Below are 8,183 nucleotides of genomic sequence, written 5' to 3' on the forward strand. Positions count from 1 at the left end.
AGACCATCAAATAAACAAAGAATGATGCTTTCAGACACCCAACATACATGTTTATGACTCAGAAAAAATTAAGTGCATTGAAATGCAGGGTTAATTTTCTACAACTGTCAAATTCAAGGGAATATTTTTTTAGACCTACTTTCGTATGCAACCGGATGTGCCGTATCATGATTTGGTGGTATTACACCTAAAGAACACCTAAATGTCAAATAAACTTAATGTAATTTTTTCCCTCCAATTGCAAGTTATTTCAAGCATACCTGCCAAGTTTTGTTTCAGTCAGATCTATAGTTTCAGAGAAAATCACCATAATGTAAGGTCATATCCTACGGCGATTTCAGTCTTATTTCTTCGAAAAATCCTTTTTTCAGTGTATCATTATAAAATGCAGTGTTGACTAATATCTGATCATATACTCATGATCTAAGCATTCAAACAATTAAATAGGATACAAAAGACAACTTTAAGATGATATACAATTTTATTGCACCTTTTAGAGTTCATTTGAAGGTCTGTTTTGGTCCATTTTCCTTCTTCCTTCTTTTTTCATCAAAACTTGATATCTTTTGCCTAAAAAATAAAGCAAATGTAATTATTTTCCCAGAAAAAATGAAAGAAATGTAATGTCAAATCAACAATTAAAGTGTTTTAGCTGAAAGAACTGTTTCTATAAATGTTAACAGTCTCCACCGAAGTTTCTATAAGCCCTTATGTGTAACTTGAGTTTTTGGTCTGTTCCCCGAGTATGACAAATAACGGTTCCCTTTCAGTCAATCATAATTGTTACTGATATCAAAATCATTTCATTTATTTATTGCAGTATATTTCTAATAGATTTACACCTAAAAAGTCCACTTTCTTGTATTTTACATTAAAAAATGAGGAGAAAGAGTAATAAAAAATACATCAAAATGGTTTTAAAAAGGGTTATGTCCCTTTGAATGCTGGTAAAAAAAAAATTGGTACGAATTATAAAATTTAAGTATGTGAGACTGGATTCTGATGTGTATAAATCCAAGGCAAGTGTTTAGATGATGTTTTGTCGGTGCAAAATACAGATGGCACAATGGCAAATTGTAAACTTTTGCGGCCAAAACAAAAATAAAACATGACATTAGTTGATACATACCTCAATGCTAAAGTGTCATCTGCAGACCAATTCACATATAAGATTTTTCAACAGAATGCTTGTCAGATTCATGGTTAATACTGAAATGAAAAATCACATGTTGTATAAACAAAACTGTAAAGGTGATTTAAAATTTGACACAGAGGCTCACGTAAAATGGGGATTAGCATGGCAAGCTATAAGAAAGGTCTCAATGTAATATATGTATGTTGATTCAAAAGTGTATTTCATAAATAAAATTATATCATATGAAGAAAAATAAGACTTCTCTTTAAAACCATTATTGGTTTACCATTTTAAATCAAACAGTCTTGGTAGGGTTTGTGTTTTCGACACCTTGTTGGGTGTGTACCACGACAAACTTGGCGGTCTTGGTTAATATAAGGCGGCTCGAAAGACAAGTGCTCAGGGTTAATGCATCTCTTCTGATGACACAGATGAGACACATCAAATTCCTCTGATAGGTCAAATTTCTCAGTGTGCAACATGTATGCAAATCTGTGACCATACAAGGTTCTTTTTTTTCTGTCCCAAGGAAACCTAACACTATACACTGAATACAGCCTTGTCTGTCCACCCATTTGACTTAGCAAACACCCGTAAACCCCCATTTCAAGGCAATTTTCTCTCAAACGTGCTTTCTGTGTCTCAATCCATTCCGAATAGTCCATTTTTACAACGTATGAACTAGTTTAGTAATAATTTTTAAAAATGAAAGTACAATAAGGTCACCAGTGCACGTGTAGTTTCCCTAAATAGGTGTAATACCACCATTGATTTTCCCCTATTAGTCTTTGCTAAATTGGCACTTTTAAAAAAAATGTACAGTATTTACCTTTATTTCAACCAAAGAAATACTTTGCATGAATAAAGTTTAATCCTGTCCAGTGCTACAGTGAAAATTTCACACTACATTTCATTGCATATAAGAAAGTAACCAGCACCGGAAGTAAACAACCCAATTTTTACACTATTATTTACTGGTTACTTGCTTTGGTAACTAGGTAACCTTAACTTTCCAAAATATTTTATAAGACCATCAAATAAACAAAGAATGATGCTTTCAGACACCCAACATACATGTTTATGACTCAGAAAAAATTAAGTGCATTGAAATGCAGGGTTAATTTTCTACAACTGTCAAATTCAAGGGAATATTTTTTTAGACCTACTTTCGTATGCAACCGGATGTGCCGTATCATGATTTGGTGGTATTACACCTTGACAGATTTGGTAATATATTCTATACATCTACCTTTAGAATATGGTCGATATAACGTTATATCAGAATGAACTATCAAAAAGGGGTAGAATTTACTGAAAAATATAATATTTTTAAAAGAAATTAAATTGGTTCAAGTTTACTTCAGATACAATTGTCATTACATATTATAAATTTCTCTTGATCAAATGACCGATTTCAGGTATCACCTATTACAATTATCGAAAAAGTTGTCAAATTTACAGTGAAATGTAAAAAAAAAATTGATTAAAACTGTTGGCAGGTTTGGTTATATATTCTATACATCTATCTTTAGAATATGGTCGATATAACGTTATATCAGAATGAATTATCAAAAAGGGGTAGAATTTACCGAGAAAGATAATATTGTTAAAAGAAATTAAGTTGGTTCAAGTTTACTTCAGATACAATAGTCATTACATATTATAAATCTATCTTGATCAAAAGACCGATTTCAGATATCATATATTACAATTATCGAAAAAAATGTCAAATTTACAGTCATATTTAAAAAAAACTTGATTAAAACCGTTGACAGATTTGGTAATATATTCTATACAACTATCTTTAGAATATGGTCGATATAATGTAATATGAGAATGTGAATTAATAAAAAGGGGTAGAATTTACTAAAAAATATAATATTGTTAAAAGAAATTAAGTTGGTTCAAATTTACTTCAGGTACAATTGTCATTACATATTATAAATCTATCTTGAGCAAATGACCAATTTCAGGTATCATCTATTACAATTATCGAAAAAGTTGTCAAATTTACAGTGAATTTTTAAAAAATCGTGATTAAAACCGTTGACACGTTTGGTAATAAATATATTCTATACAACTATCTTTAGAATATGGTCGATATAATGTAATATCAGAATGTGAATTATCAAAAAGGGGTAGAATTTACTAAAAAAATATAATATTGTTAAAAGAAATTAAGTTGGTTCAAATTTACTTCAGGTACAATTGTCATTACATATAATTAATATATCTTGATCAAATGACCGATTTCAGGTATCATCTTTTACAATTATCGAAAAAGTTGTCAAATAAACAGAGTTTTTAAAAAATATTTATTAAAACCGTTGGCAGGTTTGGTAATATATTCTATACATCTATCTTTAGAATATGGACGATATAATGTCATATCAGAATGAATTATCCAAAAGGGGTAGAATTTACTAAAATATATAATATTGTTAAAAGAAATTAAGTTGGTTCAAGTTTACTTCACATCATTTGTCATTACATATTATTAATATATCCTGATCAAATGACCGATTTCAGGTATCATCTTTTACAATTATCGAAAAAGTTTTCAAATTTACAGTGAAATTTAAAAAAAAACTTGATTAAAACTGTTGGCAGGTTTGGTTATATATTCTATACATCTATCTTTAGAATATGGTCGATATAATTCTATATCAGAATGAATTATCCAAAAGGGGTAGAATTTACTAAAATATAATATCGTTAACAGAAATTAAGTTGGTTCAAATTTACTTCAGATACAATTGTCATTACATATTATAAATTTCTCTTGATCAAATGACCGATTTAAGATATCATATATTACAATTATCGAAAAAAATGTCAAATTTACAGTCATATTTATAAAAAATACTTGATTAAAACCGTTGACAGATTTGGTAATATATTCTATACAACTATCTTTAGAATATGGTCGATCGATATAATGTAATATCAGAATGAATTATGAAAAAGGGGTAGAATTTACTAAAAAATATAATATTGTTAAAAGAAATTAAGTTGGTTCAAATTTACTTCAGATACAATTGTCATTACATATTATAAATTTAACTTGATCAAATGACCGATTTAAGGTATCATCTATTACAATTATCGAAAAAAATGTCAAATTTACAGTGAAATTAAAAAAAAACTTGATTAAAACTGTTGGCAGATTTGGTTATATATATTCTATACATCTACCTTTAGAATATGGTCGATACAACGTTATATCAGAAGGAGTTATCAAAAAGGGGTAAAATTTACTGAAAAATATAATATTTTTAAAAGAAATCAAATTGGTTCAAGTTTACTTCAGATACAATTGTCATTACATATTATAAATTAATCATGATCAAATGACCGATTTAAGGTATCATCTATTACAATTATCGAAAAAGTTTTCAAATTTACAGTGAAATTTAAAAAAAAAACTTGATTAAAACTGTTGGCAGGTTTGGTTATATATTCTAAACATCTATCTTTAGAATATGGTCGATATAACGTTATATCAGAATGAATTATCAAAAAGGGGTAGAATTTACTGAAAAATATAATATTTTTAAAAGAAATTAAATTGGTTCAAGTTTACTTCAGATACAATTGTCATTACATATTATAAATTTCTCTTGATCAAATGACCGATTTCAGGTATCACCTATTACAATTATCGAAAAAGTTGTCAAATTTACAGTCATATTTAAAAAAAAAACTTCATTAAAACTGTTGGCAGGTTTGATAATATATTCTATACATCTATCTTTAGAATATGGTCGATATAACGTTATATCAGAATGAATTATCAAAAAGGGGTAGAATTTACTGAAAAATATAATATTTTTAAAAGAAATTAAATTGGTTCAAGTTTACTTCAGATACAATTGTCATTACATATTATAAATTTCTCTTGATCAAATGACCGATTTCAGGTATCACCTATTACAATTATCGAAAAAGTTGTCAAATTTACAGTGAAATGTAAAAAAAAACTTGATTAAAACTGTTGGCAGGTTTGGTTATATATTCTATACATCGATCTTTAGAATATGGTCGATATAACGTTATATCAGAATGAATTATCAAAAAGGGGTAGAATTTACTGAGAAAGATAATATTGTTAAAAGAAATTAAGTTGGTTCAAGTTTACTTCAGATGCAATTGTCATTACATATTATAAATTTCTCTTGATCAAAAGACCGATTTCAGATATCATATATTACAATTATCGAAAAAAATGTCAAATTTACAGTCATATTTAAAAAAAACTTGATTAAAACCGTTGACAGATTTGGTAATATATTCTATACAACTATCTTTAGAATATGGTCGATATAATGTAATATGAGAATGTGAATTAATAAAAAGGGGTAGAATTTACTAAAAAATATAATATTGTTAAAAGAAATTAAGTTGGTTCAAATTTACTTCAGGTACAATTGTCATTACATATTATAAATCTATCTTGAGCAAATGACCAATTTCAGGTATCATCTATTACAATTATCGAAAAAGTTGTCAAATTTACAGTGAATTTTTAAAAAATCGTGATTAAAACCGTTGACAGGTTTGGTAATAAATATATTCTATACAATTATCTTTAGAATATGGTCGATATAATGTAATATCAGAATGTGAATTATCAAAAAGGGGGAGAATTTACTAAAAAATATAATATTGTTAAAAGAAATTAAGTTGGTTCAAATTGACTTCACATCATTTGTCATTACATATTATAAATCTATCTTGATCAAATGACCGATTTAAGGTATCATCTATGACAATTATCGAAAAAGTTGTCAAATTTACAGTGAATTTATAAAAAATCGCGATTAAAACCGTTGACAGGTTTGGTAATATATTATATACAACTATCTTTAGAATATGGTCGATATAATGTAATATCAGAATGTGAATTATCAAAAAGGGGTAGAATTTACTAAAAAAATATAATATTGTTAAAAGAAATTAAGTTGGTTCAAATTTACTTCAGGTACAATTGTCATTACATATAATAAATATATCTTGATCAAATGACCGATTTCAGGTATCATCTTTTACAATTATCGAAAAAGTTGTCAAATAAACAGAGTTTTTAAAAAATATTTATTAAAACCGTTGGCAGGTTTGGTAATATATTCTATACATCTATCTTTAGAATATGGTCGATATAATGTGATATCAGAATGAATTATCAAAAAGGGGTAGAATTTACTAACAATATAATATTGTTAAAAGAAATTAAGTTGGTTCAAGTTTATTTCAGATACAATTGTCATTACATATTATAAGTCTATTTTGATCAAATGACCGATTTAAGGTATCATCTATTACAATTATCGAAAAAGTTGTCAAACTTACAGTGAAATTAAAAAAACAAACTTGATTAAAACTGTTGGCAGGTTTGGTTATATATTCTATACATCTATCTTTAGAATATGGTCGATATAATTCTATATCAGAATGAATTATCCAGAAGGGGTAGAATTTACTAAAAATATAATATCGTTAAAAGAAATTAAGTTGGTTCAAATTTACTTCAGATACAATTGTCATTACATATTATAAATTTCTCTTGATCAAATGACCGATTTAGATATCATATATTACAATTATCGAAAAAAATGTCAAATTTACAGTCATATTTATAAAAAATACTTGATTAAAACCGTTGACAGATTTGGTAATATATTCTATACAACTATCTTTAGAATATGGTCGATATAATGTAATATGAGAATGTGAATTATCAAAAAGGGATAGAATTTACTGAAAAATATAATATTTTTAAAAGAAATTAAGTTGGTTCAAATTTACTTCAGGTACAATTGTCATTACATATTATAAATATATCTTGATCAAATGACCGATTTCAGGTATCATATATTACAATTATCGAAAAAGTTGTCAAATAAACAGAGTTTTTAAAAAATATTGATTAAAACCGTTGGCAGGTTTGGTAATATATTCTATACAACTATCTTTAGAATATGGACGATATAATGTCTTATCAGAATGAATTATCCAAAAGGGGTAGAATTTACTAAAATATATAATATTGTTAAAAGAAATTAAGGTTGGTTCAAGTTTACTTCACATCATTTGTCATTACATATTATTAATTTATCCTGATCAAATGACCGATTTCAGGTATCATCTATTACAATTATCGAAAAAGTTGTCAAATTTACAGTGAAATTAAAAAAAAAACTTGATTAAAACTGTTGGCAGGTTTGGTTATATATTCTATACATCTATCTTTAGAATATGGTCGATATAATTCTATATCAGAATGAATTATCCAAAAGGGGTAGAATTTACTAAAAATATAATATCGTTAAAAGAAATTAAGTTTGTTCAAATTTACTTCAGATACAATTGTCATTACATGTTATAAATTTCTCTTGATCAAATGACCGATTTGAGATATCATATATTACAATTATCGAAAAAAATGTCAAATTTCCAGTCATATTTATAAAAAAATACTTGATTAAAACCGTTGACAGATTTGGTAATATATTCTATACAACTATCTTTAAATTATGGACGATATAATGTCATATCAGAATGAATTATCAAAAAGGGGTAGAATTTTAAAAAAAAATATAATATTGTTAAAAGAAATTAAGTTGGTTCAAATTTACTTCAGGTACAATTGTCATTACATATAATAAATATATCTTGATCAAATGACCGATTTCAGGTATCATCTTTTACAATTATCGAAAAAGTTGTCAAATAAACAGAGTTTTTAAAAAATATTTATTAAAACCGTTGGCAGGTTTGGTAATATATTCTATACATCTATCTTTAGAATATGGACGATATATTGTCATATCAGAATGAATTATCCAAAAGGGGTAGAATTTACTAAAATATAATATCGTTAAAAGAAATTAAGTTGGTTCAAATTTACTTCAGATACAATTGTCATTACATATTATAAATTTCTCTTGATCAAATGACCGATTTAAGATATCATATATTACAATTATCGCAAAAAATGTCAAATTTACAGTCATATTTATAAAAAATACTTGATTAAAACCGTTGACAG

General features: G+C 26.6%; 1 long non-coding RNA gene across 1 annotated transcript; it reads right to left on the minus strand.

Moving 5' to 3' along the window:
- Window positions 1-462: 462 nt before the first annotated feature.
- Window positions 463-2,101, minus strand: LOC143051909 (uncharacterized). Its single transcript, XR_012970943.1, has 3 exons — window positions 1,965-2,101; window positions 1,130-1,209; window positions 463-570 (listed from the first exon to the last, which is right to left on the minus strand). It is a non-coding gene; the product is annotated as an uncharacterized LOC143051909 (long non-coding RNA).
- Window positions 2,102-8,183: the final 6,082 nt, after the last annotated feature.

Source organism: Mytilus galloprovincialis, chromosome 11 (assembly GCF_965363235.1).
Source record: "Mytilus galloprovincialis chromosome 11, xbMytGall1.hap1.1, whole genome shotgun sequence".
Lineage (NCBI taxonomy): Eukaryota > Metazoa > Mollusca > Bivalvia > Mytilida > Mytilidae > Mytilus > Mytilus galloprovincialis.